This window comes from Phyllobates terribilis, unplaced genomic scaffold (genome assembly GCF_046119375.1).
Source record: "Phyllobates terribilis strain yellow unplaced genomic scaffold, ASM4611937v1 Scaffold_2__4_contigs__length_985480577, whole genome shotgun sequence".
NCBI classification, from domain to species: domain Eukaryota; kingdom Metazoa; phylum Chordata; class Amphibia; order Anura; family Dendrobatidae; genus Phyllobates; species Phyllobates terribilis.
Window position 1 is genome coordinate 435,038,286 of NW_027362762.1, and position 18,204 is coordinate 435,056,489.

At 41.0% G+C, this 18,204-nt stretch overlaps 5 non-coding genes across 5 annotated transcripts; all 5 read right to left on the reverse strand.

Moving 5' to 3' along the window:
* Positions 1 to 1,891: 1,891 nt before the first annotated feature.
* LOC141253147 (small nucleolar RNA U3) lies at positions 1,892 to 2,109 on the reverse strand. Its single transcript, XR_012314247.1, has one exon. It is a non-coding gene; the product is annotated as a small nucleolar RNA U3 (small nucleolar RNA).
* A 3,239-nt stretch (positions 2,110 to 5,348) lies between these two features.
* On the reverse strand, positions 5,349 to 5,566 carry LOC141253377 (small nucleolar RNA U3). Its single transcript, XR_012314468.1, has one exon. It is a non-coding gene; the product is annotated as a small nucleolar RNA U3 (small nucleolar RNA).
* Positions 5,567 to 8,803: 3,237 nt separating this feature from the next.
* Positions 8,804 to 9,021, reverse strand: LOC141253388 (small nucleolar RNA U3). Its single transcript, XR_012314479.1, has one exon. It is a non-coding gene; the product is annotated as a small nucleolar RNA U3 (small nucleolar RNA).
* A 3,237-nt stretch (positions 9,022 to 12,258) lies between these two features.
* LOC141253158 (small nucleolar RNA U3) lies at positions 12,259 to 12,476 on the reverse strand. Its single transcript, XR_012314258.1, has one exon. It is a non-coding gene; the product is annotated as a small nucleolar RNA U3 (small nucleolar RNA).
* A 3,239-nt stretch (positions 12,477 to 15,715) lies between these two features.
* On the reverse strand, positions 15,716 to 15,933 carry LOC141253524 (small nucleolar RNA U3). Its single transcript, XR_012314611.1, has one exon. It is a non-coding gene; the product is annotated as a small nucleolar RNA U3 (small nucleolar RNA).
* Positions 15,934 to 18,204: the final 2,271 nt, after the last annotated feature.

Consider the following 18,204-nt stretch of genomic DNA (forward strand, 5'->3'; position numbering starts at 1 on the left):
AACATCCGGGTCACCAGGCAGCAGGAACATTGTTTGGTCATGCGCAGTGCATGACCACACAATGTTCTCACTGTGCAGCGCTGACTGCCTGCATAGCACAGGGATGGTGCTCCATCCCTATGCTGTGCAGGCGACCAGAATAAAAAAAGTTAAAGTCCCAGAGTGGGATAAAGTAAAAAAGTGTAAAAACTCTCAGAAAGTGAAAAAAAATGTAAAAAAAAATGTAAAAAAAATATTTAAAAAAAAAAATAAAAAAAAGAATCCACCAAAAATAAAAATAAAATGTACCCATCAATAAATATTATTATGAAAAAAAAGCAAACAAAGAATAAAAGTACATATATTTGGTATCGCCGCGTCCGGAACGAACTGACCTATAAAACCCCCAGGTGCTTCACAAATTGATTCGTAAAAATGAAAAAGTGGAAAAAAAAAAACTTTTTAATTTTTACGAATCAATTTGTGACGCACCTAGGGGTTCCAAGTGCTCACTATGCATCTAGATAGGTGCCTTGGGGGGTCTAGTTTCCAAAATGGGGTCACATATGGGGGAGCTCCAATGTTTAGACACACAGGGGCTCTCCAAATGCGACATGGTTCCAATTTGTTAGCGGACACCATGTCGCGTTTGGAGAGCCCCTGTGTGCCTAAACATTGGAGCTCCCCCACAAGTGACCCCATTTTGGAAACTAGACCCCCCAAGGCACCTATCTAGTGGCATAGTGAGCACTTGGAACCCCCAGGTGCTTCACAAATTGATTCATAAAAATGAAAAACTGGAAAAAAAAATACTTTTTCATTTTTACGGATAAATTTGTGAAGCACCTGGGTGTTCAAAATGCTCACCACCCATCTAGATAAGTTCCCAGGGGGGTCTAGTTTCCAAAATGGGGTCACTTGTGGGGGGTTTCCACTGTTTAGGCACATCAGGGGCTCTCCAAACGCAACATGGCGTCCGCTAATTATTCAAGCAAATTTTACAATTGAAAATTCAAATGGCGCTCCTTCCCTTCCGAGACCTGCCGTGCGCCCAAACAGTGGTTTTTCCCCACATATGGGGTATCTGCGTGCCCAGGGGAAATTTCACAACAAATTTTGGGGTCCATTTTTTCCTGTTACCCCTGCGAAAATAAAAAAAATGGATCTAAAGTAACATTTTTGTGAAAAAAGTTAAACGTTCATTTTTTTCTTCCACATTCCAAAAATTCCTGTGAAGCACCTGAAGGGTTAATAAAGTTCTTGAATGTGGTTTTGAGCACCTTGAGGGGTGCAGTTTTTAGAATGGTGTCACTTTTGGGTATTTTCTGTCATAAAGACCTCTCAAAGTGACTTCAAATGTGATGTGATCCCTAGAAAAATGGCTTTGTAAATTTTATTGGAAAAATGAGAAATCGCTGGTCAACTTTTAACCCTTGTAGCTCCATAACAAAAAAAAATTTTGGTTCCAAAATTGTGCTGATGTAAAGTAAACATGTGGGAAATGTTATTTATTAACTATTTTGTGTGACATATCTCTCTGATTTAAGGGCATAAAAATTCAAATTTTGAAAATTGCAAAATTTTCGCCAAATTTCCGTTTTTTTCACAAATAAACGCAAGTGATATTGAAGAAATTTTACCGCAATCATGAAGTACAATATGTCACGAAAAAACAAACTCAGAATCAAGGGGGATCCGTTGAAGCGTTCCAGAGTAATTACCTCATAAAGTGACAGTGGTCTGAAATGTAAAAACTAGCCTGGTCATTAAGGTGCAAACCACCTTAGGTTGTTAAGGAATTAAACCACTAAACTAAAAACCTAAGTGTTTTTCCACCTTACAAACAATGCTGTGAAGACAAAATCCAAAACAAAAACCATTGTATCTCTTCTTCTTACATTACATAAACCCAACCACTCAGCCTGTGATCTCCCCCTCCACCCTCTCTGTAACAGAGAAGGAGAACGATCATCACCAGCAATCAGCTCCTGCAATGAAGCAGAACTGAGAGCTCACTTCACGCTCAGGAGAGATCACTACAGCTCCTCCTTGTGGTTGGGGAGTTTGGACACTTTAGAGCACATTTCTCAAGTTACACACTATAGAAATGATCCCTGAAAGTATAGTCTTAACCTCTTCCTGCCCGTAATGTCCTCCGAGTGATAGGGCCCTGTGTGTAACATTAGGGAGACATTCACACCTGACACATAATGACCCTACAGAAGCGTCTATACTTGTATAATGGCCCCATAATCCTCCAGATCACAGATGTCTCTAGCCCTAATCTGCATATGTCACATCAATCAGTCAATGGGAAACTCTCTGAGCTTGTAGCTCCTCCTACATAATCTACATATCATGACAAGATGATCCACAACAACAAAAAAACCCTGTGGGTTCAAGGTGCTCACTACACATCTGGATAAGTTCCTTGAGGGGTGAAGTTTCCAAAATGGGGTCACTTGTGAGGGATTTCCACTCTTAATGCACATCAGGGGTTCTGCAAATGTGACATAGGGTCACCTATGTATTTCAGCCAATTTTGCGCTCCAAAAGTCAAACGGTGCTCCTTCCATTCCAAACCCTGCTGTGCACCCAAACAGTAGTTTTCCCCCACATATGGGGTATCGGAACACTCAGGTGAAATTGCAAAACAAATTCTATAGTCCATTTTCTCATGTTACCCTTGTGAAAATTAAACATTTGGAGCAAAACAACATTTTTGTGGAAACAATTTAAATGTTCATTTTTTTCCTTCCACATTCCTGGGTAGAGTCTGGAGGGTTAATAAACTTTTTGAATGTGCTTTTAAACCTTCTAACTTGTTATAAAAAAATATATATTTAAAAAATGATGCTGATGTAAAGCAGAGGTGGGAAATGTTATTTATTAACTATTTGTGTGATGTAACCATCTGGTTTAAGGGCATAAAAATCCAAGGTTTGAAAATTGTGACAATACCAAATTTATTGTCAATTTTTTGACATTTTCATAAATAAACACAAATCATAAGAGCCAAAATGTACCACTAACATGAAATATGTGTCACAAAATAACAATCTCAGAATCACTGGGATATATGGAAATGCTGACACTGGTCAGAACTGCAATATGAGACTCATTGTTCACTCTTTAACCCCTTTACAGCCCATGGCGTATTAATACGCGTCAGTGCCCTGGGCTTTAAGAGCCTGACCCGTATTAGTACGTCATCGTGATTGCGCGCGCACACAGGCTGTGCGGGCGCGATCGCCGCCGGGTGTCAGCTGATTGTCACAGCTGACACACGGTACTATGTGCAGGGAGCGGTCCCGCACCGCTCCCGGCACATTAACCCCCGCAATGCTGCGATCAAAGTCGATCGCAGCATTGTGGTGGCAAGGAGAGGTGATCGATATACTTACCTCCTCTTCCGGCCTCCAGCGCTGTCTGCCGCGGCTTCCCGGGTGTTGCCATGACGACCCGATGTCGTCATGACAACATCCGGGTCACCAGGCAGCAGGAACATTGTTTGGTCATGCGCAGTGCATGACCACACAATGTTCTCACTGTGCAGCGCTGACTGCCTGCATAGCACAGGGATGGTGCTCCATCCCTATGCTGTGCAGGCGACCAGAATAAAAAAAGTTAAAGTCCCAGAGTGGGATAAAGTAAAAAAGTGTAAAAACTCTCAGAAAGTGAAAAAAAATGTAAAAAAAAATGTAAAAAAAATATTTAAAAAAAAAAATAAAAAAAAGAATCCACCAAAAATAAAAATAAAATGTACCCATCAATAAATATTATTATGAAAAAAAAGCAAACAAAGAATAAAAGTACATATATTTGGTATCGCCGCGTCCGGAACGAACTGACCTATAAAACCCCCAGGTGCTTCACAAATTGATTCGTAAAAATGAAAAAGTGGAAAAAAAAAAACTTTTTAATTTTTACGAATCAATTTGTGACGCACCTAGGGGTTCCAAGTGCTCACTATGCATCTAGATAGGTGCCTTGGGGGGTCTAGTTTCCAAAATGGGGTCACATATGGGGGAGCTCCAATGTTTAGACACACAGGGGCTCTCCAAATGCGACATGGTTCCAATTTGTTAGCGGACACCATGTCGCGTTTGGAGAGCCCCTGTGTGCCTAAACATTGGAGCTCCCCCACAAGTGACCCCATTTTGGAAACTAGACCCCCCAAGGCACCTATCTAGTGGCATAGTGAGCACTTGGAACCCCCAGGTGCTTCACAAATTGATTCATAAAAATGAAAAACTGGAAAAAAAAATACTTTTTCATTTTTACGGATAAATTTGTGAAGCACCTGGGTGTTCAAAATGCTCACCACCCATCTAGATAAGTTCCCAGGGGGGTCTAGTTTCCAAAATGGGGTCACTTGTGGGGGGTTTCCACTGTTTAGGCACATCAGGGGCTCTCCAAACGCAACATGGCGTCCGCTAATTATTCAAGCAAATTTTACAATTGAAAATTCAAATGGCGCTCCTTCCCTTCCGAGACCTGCCGTGCGCCCAAACAGTGGTTTTTCCCCACATATGGGGTATCTGCGTGCCCAGGGGAAATTTCACAACAAATTTTGGGGTCCATTTTTTCCTGTTACCCCTGCGAAAATAAAAAAAATGGATCTAAAGTAACATTTTTGTGAAAAAAGTTAAATGTTCATTTTTTTCTTCCACATTCCAAAAATTCCTGTGAAGCACCTGAAGGGTTAATAGAGTTCTTGAATGTGGTTTTGAGCACCTTGAGGGGTGCAGTTTTTAGAATGGTGACACTTTTGGGTATTTTCTGTCATAAAGACCTCTCAAAGTGACTTCAAATGTGATGTGATCCCTAGAAAAATGGCTTTGTAAATTTTATTGGAAAAATGAGAAATCGCTGGTCAACTTTTAACCCTTGTAGCTCCATAACAAAAAAAAATTTTGGTTCCAAAATTGTGCTGATGTAAAGTAAACATGTGGGAAATGTTATTTATTAACTATTTTGTGTGACATATCTCTCTGATCTAAGGGCATAAAAATTCAAATTTTGAAAATTGCAAAATTTTCGCCAAATTTCCGTTTTTTTCACAAATAAACGCAAGTGATATTGAAGAAATTTTACCGCAATCATGAAGTACAATATGTCACGAAAAAACAAACTCAGAATCAAGGGGGATCCGTTGAAGCGTTCCAGAGTAATTACCTCATAAAGTGACAGTGGTCTGAAATGTAAAAACTAGCCTGGTCATTAAGGTGCAAACCACCTTAGGTTGTTAAGGAATTAAACCACTAAACTAAAAACCTAAGTGTTTTTCCACCTTACAAACAATGCTGTGAAGACAAAATCCAAAACAAAAACCATTGTATCTCTTCTTCTTACATTACATAAACCCAACCACTCAGCCTGTGATCTCCACCTCCACCCTCTCTGTAACAGAGAAGGAGAACGATCATCACCAGCAATCAGCCCCTGCAATGAAGCAGAACTGAGAGCTCACTTCACGCTCAGGAGAGATCACTACAGCTCCTCCTTGTGGTTGGGGAGTTTGGACACTTTAGAGCACATTTCTCAAGTTACACACTATAGAAATGATCCCTGAAAGTATAGTCTTAACCTCTTCCTGCCCGTAATGTCCTCCGAGTGATAGGGCCCTGTGTGTAACATTAGGGAGACATTCACACCTGACACATAATGACCCTACAGAAGCGTCTATACTTGTATAATGGCCCCATAATCCTCCAGATCACAGATGTCTCTAGCCCTAATCTGCATATGTCACATCAATCAGTCAATGGGAAACTCTCTGAGCTTGTAGCTCCTCCTACATAATCTACATATCATGACAAGATGATCCACAACAACAAAAAAACCCTGTGGGTTCAAGGTGCTCACTACACATCTGGATAAGTTCCTTGAGGGGTGAAGTTTCCAAAATGGGGTCACTTGTGAGGGATTTCCACTCTTAATGCACATCAGGGGTTCTGCAAATGTGACATAGGGTCACCTATGTATTTCAGCCAATTTTGCGCTCCAAAAGTCAAACGGTGCTCCTTCCATTCCAAACCCTGCCGTGCACCCAAACAGTAGTTTTCCCCCACATATGGGGTATCGGAACACTCAGGTGAAATTGCAAAACAAATTCTATAGTCCATTTTCTCATGTTACCCTTGTGAAAATTAAACATTTGGAGCAAAACAACATTTTTGTGGAAACAATTTAAATGTTCATTTTTTTCCTTCCACATTCCTGGGTAGAGTCTGGAGGGTTAATAAACTTTTTGAATGTGCTTTTAAACCTTCTAACTTGTTATAAAAAAATATATATTTAAAAAATGATGCTGATGTAAAGCAGAGGTGGGAAATGTTATTTATTAACTATTTGTGTGATGTAACCATCTGGTTTAAGGGCATAAAAATCCAAGGTTTGAAAATTGTGACAATACCAAATTTATTGTCAATTTTTTGACATTTTCATAAATAAACACAAATCATAAGAGCCAAAATGTACCACTAACATGAAATATGTGTCACAAAATAACAATCTCAGAATCACTGGGATATATGGGAATGCTGACACTGGTCAGAACTGCAATATGAGACTCATTGTTCACTCTTTAACCCCTTTACAGCCCATGGCGTATTAATACGCGTCAGTGCCCTGGGCTTTAAGAGCCTGACCCGTATTAGTACGTCATCGTGATTGCGCGCGCACACAGGCTGTGCGGGCGCGATCGCCGCCGGGTGTCAGCTGATTGTCACAGCTGACACACGGTACTATGTGCAGGGAGCGGTCCCGCACCGCTCCCGGCACATTAACCCCCGCAATGCTGCGATCGAAGTCGATCGCAGCATTGTGGTGGCAAGGAGAGGTGATCGATATACTCACCTCCTCTTCCGGCCTCCAGCGCTGTCTGCCGCGGCTTCCCGGGTGTTGCCATGACGACCCGATGTCGTCATGACAACATCCGGGTCACCAGGCAGCAGGAACATTGTTTGGTCATGCGCAGTGCATGACCACACAATGTTCTCACTGTGCAGCGCTGACTGCCTGCATAGCACAGGGATGGTGCTCCATCCCTATGCTGTGCAGGCGATCAGAATAAAAAAAGTTAATGTCCCAGAGTGGGACAAAGTAAAAAAGTGTAAAAACTCTCAGAAAGTGAAAAAAAATGTAAAAAAAAATGTAAAAAAAATATTTAAAAAAAAATAAAAAAAATAATCCACCAAAAATAAAAATAAAATGTACCCATCAATAAATATTATTATGAAAAAAAAGCAAACAAAGAATAAAAGTACATATATTTGGTATCGCCGCGTCCGGAACGAACTGACCTATAAAACCCCCAGGTGCTTCACAAATTGATTCGTAAAAATGAAAAAGTGGAAAAAAAAAAACTTTTTAATTTTTACGAATCAATTTGTGACGCACCTAGGGGTTTCAAGTGCTCACTATGCATCTAGATAGGTGCCTTGGGGGGTCTAGTTTCCAAAATGGGGTCACATATGGGGGAGCTCCAATGTTTAGACACACAGGGGCTCTCCAAATGCGACATGGTTCCAATTTGTTAGCGGACACCATGTCGCGTTTGGAGAGCCCCTGTGTGCCTAAACATTGGAGCTCCCCCAGAAGTGACCCCATTTTGGAAACTAGACCCCCCAAGGCACCTATCTAGTGGCATAGTGAGCACTTGGAACCCCCAGGTGCTTCACAAATTGATTCATAAAAATGAAAAACTGGATAAAAAATACTTTTTCATTTTTACGGATTAATTTGTGAAGCACCTGGGTGTTCAAAATGCTCACCACCCATCTAGATAAGTTCCCAGGGGGGTCTAGTTTCCAAAATGGGGTCACTTGTGGGGGGTTTCCACTGTTTAGGCACATCAGGGGCTCTCCAAATGCAACATGGCGTCCGCTAATTATTCAAGCAAATTTTACAATTGAAAATTCAAATGGCGCTCCTTCCCTTCCGAGCCCTGCCGTGCGCCCAAACAGTGGTTTTTCCCCACATATGGGGTATCTGCGTGCCCAGGGGAAATTTCACAACAAATTTTGGGGTCCATTTTTTCCTGTTACCCCTGCGAAAATAAAAAAAATGGATCTAAAGTAACATTTTTGTGAAAAAAAGTTAAACGTTCATTTTTTTCTTCCACATTCCAAAAATTCCTGTGAAGCACCTGAAGGGTTAATAGAGTTCTTGAATGTGGTTTTGAGCACCTTGAGGGGTGCAGTTTTTAGAATGGTGACACTTTTGGGTATTTTCTGTCATAAAGACCTCTCAAAGTGACTTCAAATGTGATGTGATCCCTAGAAAAATGGCTTTGTAAATTTTATTGGAAAAATGAGAAATCGCTGGTCAACTTTTAACCCTTGTAGCTCCATAACAAAAAAAAATTTTGGTTCCAAAATTGTGCTGATGTAAAGTAAACATGTGGGAAATGTTATTTATTAACTATTTTGTGTGACATATCTCTCTGATTTAAGGGCATAAAAATTCAAATTTTGAAAATTGCAAAATTTTCGCCAAATTTCCGTTTTTTTCACAAATAAACGCAAGTGATATTGAAGAAATTTTACCGCAATCATGAAGTACAATATGTCACGAAAAAACAAACTCAGAATCAAGGGGGATCCGTTGAAGCGTTCCAGAGTAATTACCTCATAAAGTGACAGTGGTCTGAAATGTAAAAACTAGCCTGGTCATTAAGGTGCAAACCACCTTAGGTTGTTAAGGAATTAAACCACTAAACTAAAAACCTAAGTGTTTTTCCACCTTACAAACAATGCTGTGAAGACAAAATCCAAAACAAAAACCATTGTATCTCTTCTTCTTACATTACATAAACCCAACCACTCAGCCTGTGATCTCCACCTCCACCCTCTCTGTAACAGAGAAGGAGAACGATCATCACCAGCAATCAGCCCCTGCAATGAAGCAGAACTGAGAGCTCACTTCACGCTCAGGAGAGATCACTACAGCTCCTCCTTGTGGTTGGGGAGTTTGGACACTTTAGAGCACATTTCTCAAGTTACACACTATAGAAATGATCCCTGAAAGTATAGTCTTAACCTCTTCCTGCCCGTAATGTCCTCCGAGTGATAGGGCCCTGTGTGTAACATTAGGGAGACATTCACACCTGACACATAATGACCCTACAGAAGCGTCTATACTTGTATAATGGCCCCATAATCCTCCAGATCACAGATGTCTCTAGCCCTAATCTGCATATGTCACATCAATCAGTCAATGGGAAACTCTCTGAGCTTGTAGCTCCTCCTACATAATCTACATATCATGACAAGATGATCCACAACAACAAAAAAACCCTGTGGGTTCAAGGTGCTCACTACACATCTGGATAAGTTCCTTGAGGGGTGAAGTTTCCAAAATGGGGTCACTTGTGAGGGATTTCCACTCTTAATGCACATCAGGGGTTCTGCAAATGTGACATAGGGTCACCTATGTATTTCAGCCAATTTTGCGCTCCAAAAGTCAAACGGTGCTCCTTCCATTCCAAACCCTGCCGTGCACCCAAACAGTAGTTTTCCCCCACATATGGGGTATCGGAACACTCAGGTGAAATTGCAAAACAAATTCTATAGTCCATTTTCTCATGTTACCCTTGTGAAAATTAAACATTTGGAGCAAAACAACATTTTTGTGGAAACAATTTAAATGTTCATTTTTTTCCTTCCACATTCCTGGGTAGAGTCTGGAGGGTTAATAAACTTTTTGAATGTGCTTTTAAACCTTCTAACTTGTTATAAAAAAATATATATTTAAAAAATGATGCTGATGTAAAGCAGAGGTGGGAAATGTTATTTATTAACTATTTGTGTGATGTAACCATCTGGTTTAAGGGCATAAAAATCCAAGGTTTGAAAATTGTGACAATACCAAATTTATTGTCAATTTTTTGACATTTTCATAAATAAACACAAATCATAAGAGCCAAAATGTACCACTAACATGAAATATGTGTCACAAAATAACAATCTCAGAATCACTGGGATATATGGGAATGCTGACACTGGTCAGAACTGCAATATGAGACTCATTGTTCACTCTTTAACCCCTTTACAGCCCATGGCGTATTAATACGCGTCAGTGCCCTGGGCTTTAAGAGCCTGACCCGTATTAGTACGTCATCGTGATTGCGCGCGCACACAGGCTGTGCGGGCGCGATCGCCGCCGGGTGTCAGCTGATTGTCACAGCTGACACACGGTACTATGTGCAGGGAGCGGTCCCGCACCGCTCCCGGCACATTAACCCCCGCAATGCTGCGATCGAAGTCGATCGCAGCATTGTGGTGGCAAGGAGAGGTGATCGATATACTCACCTCCTCTTCCGGCCTCCAGCGCTGTCTGCCGCGGCTTCCCGGGTGTTGCCATGACGACCCGATGTCGTCATGACAACATCCGGGTCACCAGGCAGCAGGAACATTGTTTGGTCATGCGCAGTGCATGACCACACAATGTTCTCACTGTGCAGCGCTGACTGCCTGCATAGCACAGGGATGGTGCTCCATCCCTATGCTGTGCAGGCGATCAGAATAAAAAAAGTTAATGTCCCAGAGTGGGACAAAGTAAAAAAGTGTAAAAACTCTCAGAAAGTGAAAAAAAATGTAAAAAAAAATGTAAAAAAAATATTTAAAAAAAAATAAAAAAAATAATCCACCAAAAATAAAAATAAAATGTACCCATCAATAAATATTATTATGAAAAAAAAGCAAACAAAGAATAAAAGTACATATATTTGGTATCGCCGCGTCCGGAACGAACTGACCTATAAAACCCCCAGGTGCTTCACAAATTGATTCGTAAAAATGAAAAAGTGGAAAAAAAAAAACTTTTTAATTTTTACGAATCAATTTGTGACGCACCTAGGGGTTTCAAGTGCTCACTATGCATCTAGATAGGTGCCTTGGGGGGTCTAGTTTCCAAAATGGGGTCACATATGGGGGAGCTCCAATGTTTAGACACACAGGGGCTCTCCAAATGCGACATGGTTCCAATTTGTTAGCGGACACCATGTCGCGTTTGGAGAGCCCCTGTGTGCCTAAACATTGGAGCTCCCCCAGAAGTGACCCCATTTTGGAAACTAGACCCCCCAAGGCACCTATCTAGTGGCATAGTGAGCACTTGGAACCCCCAGGTGCTTCACAAATTGATTCATAAAAATGAAAAACTGGATAAAAAATACTTTTTCATTTTTACGGATTAATTTGTGAAGCACCTGGGTGTTCAAAATGCTCACCACCCATCTAGATAAGTTCCCAGGGGGGTCTAGTTTCCAAAATGGGGTCACTTGTGGGGGGTTTCCACTGTTTAGGCACATCAGGGGCTCTCCAAATGCAACATGGCGTCCGCTAATTATTCAAGCAAATTTTACAATTGAAAATTCAAATGGCGCTCCTTCCCTTCCGAGCCCTGCCGTGCGCCCAAACAGTGGTTTTTCCCCACATATGGGGTATCTGCGTGCCCAGGGGAAATTTCACAACAAATTTTGGGGTCCATTTTTTCCTGTTACCCCTGCGAAAATAAAAAAAATGGATCTAAAGTAACATTTTTGTGAAAAAAAGTTAAACGTTCATTTTTTTCTTCCACATTCCAAAAATTCCTGTGAAGCACCTGAAGGGTTAATAGAGTTCTTGAATGTGGTTTTGAGCACCTTGAGGGGTGCAGTTTTTAGAATGGTGACACTTTTGGGTATTTTCTGTCATAAAGACCTCTCAAAGTGACTTCAAATGTGATGTGATCCCTAGAAAAATGGCTTTGTAAATTTTATTGGAAAAATGAGAAATCGCTGGTCAACTTTTAACCCTTGTAGCTCCATAACAAAAAAAAATTTTGGTTCCAAAATTGTGCTGATGTAAAGTAAACATGTGGGAAATGTTATTTATTAACTATTTTGTGTGACATATCTCTCTGATTTAAGGGCATAAAAATTCAAATTTTGAAAATTGCAAAATTTTCGCCAAATTTCCGTTTTTTTCACAAATAAACGCAAGTGATATTGAAGAAATTTTACCGCAATCATGAAGTACAATATGTCACGAAAAAACAAACTCAGAATCAAGGGGGATCCGTTGAAGCGTTCCAGAGTAATTACCTCATAAAGTGACAGTGGTCTGAAATGTAAAAACTAGCCTGGTCATTAAGGTGCAAACCACCTTAGGTTGTTAAGGAATTAAACCACTAAACTAAAAACCTAAGTGTTTTTCCACCTTACAAACAATGCTGTGAAGACAAAATCCAAAACAAAAACCATTGTATCTCTTCTTCTTACATTACATAAACCCAACCACTCAGCCTGTGATCTCCCCCTCCACCCTCTCTGTAACAGAGAAGGAGAACGATCATCACCAGCAATCAGCTCCTGCAATGAAGCAGAACTGAGAGCTCACTTCACGCTCAGGAGAGATCACTACAGCTCCTCCTTGTGGTTGGGGAGTTTGGACACTTTAGAGCACATTTCTCAAGTTACACACTATAGAAATGATCCCTGAAAGTATAGTCTTAACCTCTTCCTGCCCGTAATGTCCTCCGAGTGATAGGGCCCTGTGTGTAACATTAGGGAGACATTCACACCTGACACATAATGACCCTACAGAAGCGTCTATACTTGTATAATGGCCCCATAATCCTCCAGATCACAGATGTCTCTAGCCCTAATCTGCATATGTCACATCAATCAGTCAATGGGAAACTCTCTGAGCTTGTAGCTCCTCCTACATAATCTACATATCATGACAAGATGATCCACAACAACAAAAAAACCCTGTGGGTTCAAGGTGCTCACTACACATCTGTATAAGTTCCTTGAGGGGTGAAGTTTCCAAAATGGGGTCACTTGTGAGGGATTTCCACTCTTAATGCACATCAGGGGTTCTGCAAATGTGACATAGGGTCACCTATGTATTTCAGCCAATTTTGCGCTCCAAAAGTCAAACGGTGCTCCTTCCATTCCAAACCCTGCCGTGCACCCAAACAGTAGTTTTCCCCCACATATGGGGTATCGGAACACTCAGGTGAAATTGCAAAACAAATTCTATAGTCCATTTTCTCATGTTACCCTTGTGAAAATTAAACATTTGGAGCAAAACAACATTTTTGTGGAAACAATTTAAATGTTCATTTTTTTCCTTCCACATTCCTGGGTAGAGTCTGGAGGGTTAATAAACTTTTTGAATGTGCTTTTAAACCTTCTAACTTGTTATAAAAAAAATATATATTTAAAAAATGATGCTGATGTAAAGCAGAGGTGGGAAATGTTATTTATTAACTATTTGTGTGATGTAACCATCTGGTTTAAGGGCATAAAAATCCAAGGTTTGAAAATTGTGACAATACCAAATTTATTGTCAATTTTTTGACATTTTCATAAATAAACACAAATCATAAGAGCCAAAATGTACCACTAACATGAAATATGTGTCACAAAATAACAATCTCAGAATCACTGGGATATATGGGAATGCTGACACTGGTCAGAACTGCAATATGAGACTCATTGTTCACTCTTTAACCCCTTTACAGCCCATGACGTATTAATACGCGTCAGTGCCCTGGGCTTTAAGAGCCTGACCCGTATTAGTACGTCATCGTGATTGCGCGCGCACACAGGCTGTGCGGGCGCGATCGCCGCCGGGTGTCAGCTGATTGTCACAGCTGACACACGGTACTATGTGCAGGGAGCGGTCCCGCACCGCTCCCGGCACATTAACCCCCGCAATGCTGCGATCAAAGTCGATCGCAGCATTGTGGTGGCAAGGAGAGGTGATCGATATACTCACCTCCTCTTCCGGCCTCCAGCGCTGTCTGCCGCGGCTTCCCGGGTGTTGCCATGACGACCCGATGTCGTCATGACAACATCCGGGTCACCAGGCAGCAGGAACATTGTTTGGTCATGCGCAGTGCATGACCACACAATGTTCTCACTGTGCAGCGCTGACTGCCTGCATAGCACAGGGATGGTGCTCTATCCCTATGCTGTGCAGGCGACCAGAATAAAAAAAGTTAAAGTCCTAGAGTGGGATAAAGTAAAAAAGTGTAAAAACTCTCAGAAAGTGAAAAAAAATGTAAAAAAAAATGTAAAAAAAATATTTAAAAAAAAAATAAAAAAAATAATCCACCAAAAATAAAAATAAAATGTACCCATCAATAAATATTATTATGAAAAAAAAGCAAACAAAGAATAAAAGTACATATATTTGGTATCGCCGCGTCCGGAACGAACTGACCTATAAAACCCCCAGGTGCTTCACAAATTGATTCGTAAAAATGAAAAAGTGGAAAAAAAAAAACTTTTTAATTTTTACGAATCAATTTGTGACGCACCTAGGGGTTCCAAGTGCTCACTATGCATCTAGATAGGTGCCTTGGGGGGTCTAGTTTCCAAAATGGGGTCACATATGGGGGAGCTCCAATGTTTAGACACACAGGGGCTCTCCAAATGCGACATGGTTCCAATTTGTTAGCGGACACCATGTCGCGTTTGGAGAGCCCCTGTGTGCCTAAACATTGGAGCTCCCCCACAAGTGACCCCATTTTGGAAACTAGACCCCCCAAGGCACCTATCTAGTGGCATAGTGAGCACTTGGAACCCCCAGGTGCTTCACAAATTGATTCATAAAAATGAAAAACTGGAAAAAAAAATACTTTTTCATTTTTACGGATAAATTTGTGAAGCACCTGGGTGTTCAAAATGCTCACCACCCATCTAGATAAGTTCCCAGGGGGGTCTAGTTTCCAAAATGGGGTCACTTGTGGGGGGTTTCCACTGTTTAGGCACATCAGGGGCTCTCCAAACGCAACATGGCGTCCGCTAATTATTCAAGCAAATTTTACAATTGAAAATTCAAATGGCGCTCCTTCCCTTCCGAGCCCTGCCGTGCGCCCAAACAGTGGTTTTTCCCCACATATGGGGTATCTGCGTGCCCAGGGGAAATTTCACAACAAATTTTGGGGTCCATTTTTTCCTGTTACCCCTGCGAAAATAAAAAAAATGGATCTAAAGTAACATTTTTGTGAAAAAAGTTAAACGTTCATTTTTTTCTTCCACATTCCAAAAATTCCTGTGAAGCACCTGAAGGGTTAATAGAGTTCTTGAATGTGGTTTTGAGCACCTTGAGGGGTGCAGTTTTTAGAATGGTGACACTTTTGGGTATTTTCTGTCATAAAGACCTCTCAAAGTGACTTCAAATGTGATGTGATCCCTAGAAAAATGGCTTTGTAAATTTTATTGGAAAAATGAGAAATCGCTGGTCAACTTTTAACCCTTGTAGCTCCATAACAAAAAAAAATTTTGGTTCCAAAATTGTGCTGATGTAAAGTAAACATGTGGGAAATGTTATTTATTAACTATTTTGTGTGACATATCTCTCTGATTTAAGGGCATAAAAATTCAAATTTTGAAAATTGCAAAATTTTCGCCAAATTTCCGTTTTTTTCACAAATAAACGCAAGTGATATTGAAGAAATTTTACCGCAATCATGAAGTACAATATGTCACGAAAAAACAAACTCAGAATCAAGGGGGATCCGTTGAAGCGTTCCAGAGTAATTACCTCATAAAGTGACAGTGGTCTGAAATGTAAAAACTAGCCTGGTCATTAAGGTGCAAACCACCTTAGGTTGTTAAGGAATTAAACCACTAAACTAAAAACCTAAGTGTTTTTCCACCTTACAAACAATGCTGTGAAGACAAAATCCAAAACAAAAACCATTGTATCTCTTCTTCTTACATTACATAAACCCAACCACTCAGCCTGTGATCTCCACCTCCAACCTCTCTGTAACAGAGAAGGAGAACAATCATCACCAGCAATCAGCCCCTGCAATGAAGCAGAACTGAGAGCTCACTTCACGCTCAGGAGAGATCACTACAGCTCCTCCTTGTGGTTGGGGAGTTTGGACACTTTAGAGCACATTTCTCAAGTTACACACTATAGAAATGATCCCTGAAAGTATAGTCTTAACCTCTTCCTGCCCGTAATGTCCTCCGAGTGATAGGGCCCTGTGTGTAACATTAGGGAGACATTCACACCTGACACATAATGACCCTACAGAAGCGTCTATACTTGTATAATGGCCCCATAATCCTCCAGATCACAGATGTCTCTAGCCCTAATCTGCATATGTCACATCAATCAGTCAATGGGAAACTCTCTGAGCTTGTAGCTCCTCCTACATAATCTACATATCATGACAAGATGATCCACAACAACAAAAAAACCCTGTGGGTTCAAGGTGCTCACTACACATCTGGATAAGTTCCTTGAGGGGTGAAGTTTCCAAAATGGGGTCACTTGTGAGGGATTTCCACTCTTAATGCACATCAGGGGTTCTGCAAATGTGACATAGGGTCACCTATGTATTTCAGCCAATTTTGCGCTCCAAAAGTCAAACGGTGCTCCTTCCATTCCAAACCCTGCCGTGCACCCAAACAGTAGTTTTCCCCCACATATGGGGTATCGGAACACTCAGGTGAAATTGCAAAACAAATTCTATAGTCCATTTTCTCATGTTACCCTTGTGAAAATTAAACATTTGGAGCAAAACAACATTTTTGTGGAAACAATTTAAATGTTCATTTTTTTCCTTCCACATTCCTGGGTAGAGTCTGGAGGGTTAATAAACTTTTTGAATGTGCTTTTAAACCTTCTAACTTGTTATAAAAAAATATATATTTAAAAAATGATGCTGATGTAAAGCAGAGGTGGGAAATGTTATTTATTAACTATTTGTGTGATGTAACCATCTGGTTTAAGGGCATAAAAATCCAAGGTTTGAAAATTGTGACAATACCAAATTTATTGTCAATTTTTTGACATTTTCATAAATAAACACAAATCATAAGAGCCAAAATGTACCACTAACATGAAATATGTGTCACAAAATAACAATCTCAGAATCACTGGGATATATGGAAATGCTGACACTGGTCAGAACTGCAATATGGGACTCATTGTTCACTCTTTAACCCCTTTACAGCCCATGGCGTATTAATACGCGTCAGTGCCCTGGGCTTTAAGAGCCTGACCCGTATTAGTACGTCATCGTGATTGCGCGCGCACACAGGCTGTGCGGGCGCGATCGCCGCCGGGTGTCAGCTGATTGTCACAGCTGACACACGGTACTATGTGCAGGGAGCGGTCCCGCACCGCTCCCGGCACATTAACCCCCGCAATGCTGCGATCAAAGTCGATCGCAGCATTGTGGTGGCAAGGAGAGGTGATCGATATACTCACCTCCTCTTCCGGCCTCCAGCGCTGTCTGCCGCGGCTTCCCGGGTGTTGCCATGACGACCCGATGTCGTCATGACAACATCCGGGTCACCAGGCAGCAGGAACATTGTTTGGTCATGCGCAGTGCATGACCACACAATGTTCTCACTGTGCAGCGCTGACTGCCTGCATAGCACAGGGATGGTGCTCTATCCCTATGCTGTGCAGGCGACCAGAATAAAAAAAGTTAAAGTCCTAGAGTGGGATAAAGTAAAAAAGTGTAAAAACTCTCAGAAAGTGAAAAAAAATGTAAAAAAAAATGTAAAAAAAATATTTAAAAAAAAAATAAAAAAAATAATCCACCAAAAATAAAAATAAAATGTACCCATCAATAAATATTATTATGAAAAAAAAGCAAACAAAGAATAAAAGTACATATATTTGGTATCGCCGCGTCCGGAACGAACTGACCTATAAAACCCCCAGGTGCTTCACAAATTGATTCGTAAAAATGAAAAAGTGGAAAAAAAAAAACTTTTTAATTTTTACGAATCAATTTGTGACGCACCTAGGGGTTCCAAGTGCTCACTATGCATCTAGATAGGTGCCTTGGGGGGTCTAGTTTCCAAAATGGGGTCACATATGGGGGAGCTCCAATGTTTAGACACACAGGGGCTCTCCAAATGCGACATGGTTCCAATTTGTTAGCGGACACCATGTCGCGTTTGGAGAGCCCCTGTGTGCCTAAACATTGGAGCTCCCCCACAAGTGACCCCATTTTGGAAACTAGACCCCCCAAGGCACCTATCTAGTGGCATAGTGAGCACTTGGAACCCCCAGGTGCTTCACAAATTGATTCATAAAAATGAAAAACTGGAAAAAAAAATACTTTTTCATTTTTACGGATAAATTTGTGAAGCACCTGGGTGTTCAAAATGCTCACCACCCATCTAGATAAGTTCCCAGGGGGGTCTAGTTTCCAAAATGGGGTCACTTGTGGGGGGTTTCCACTGTTTAGGCA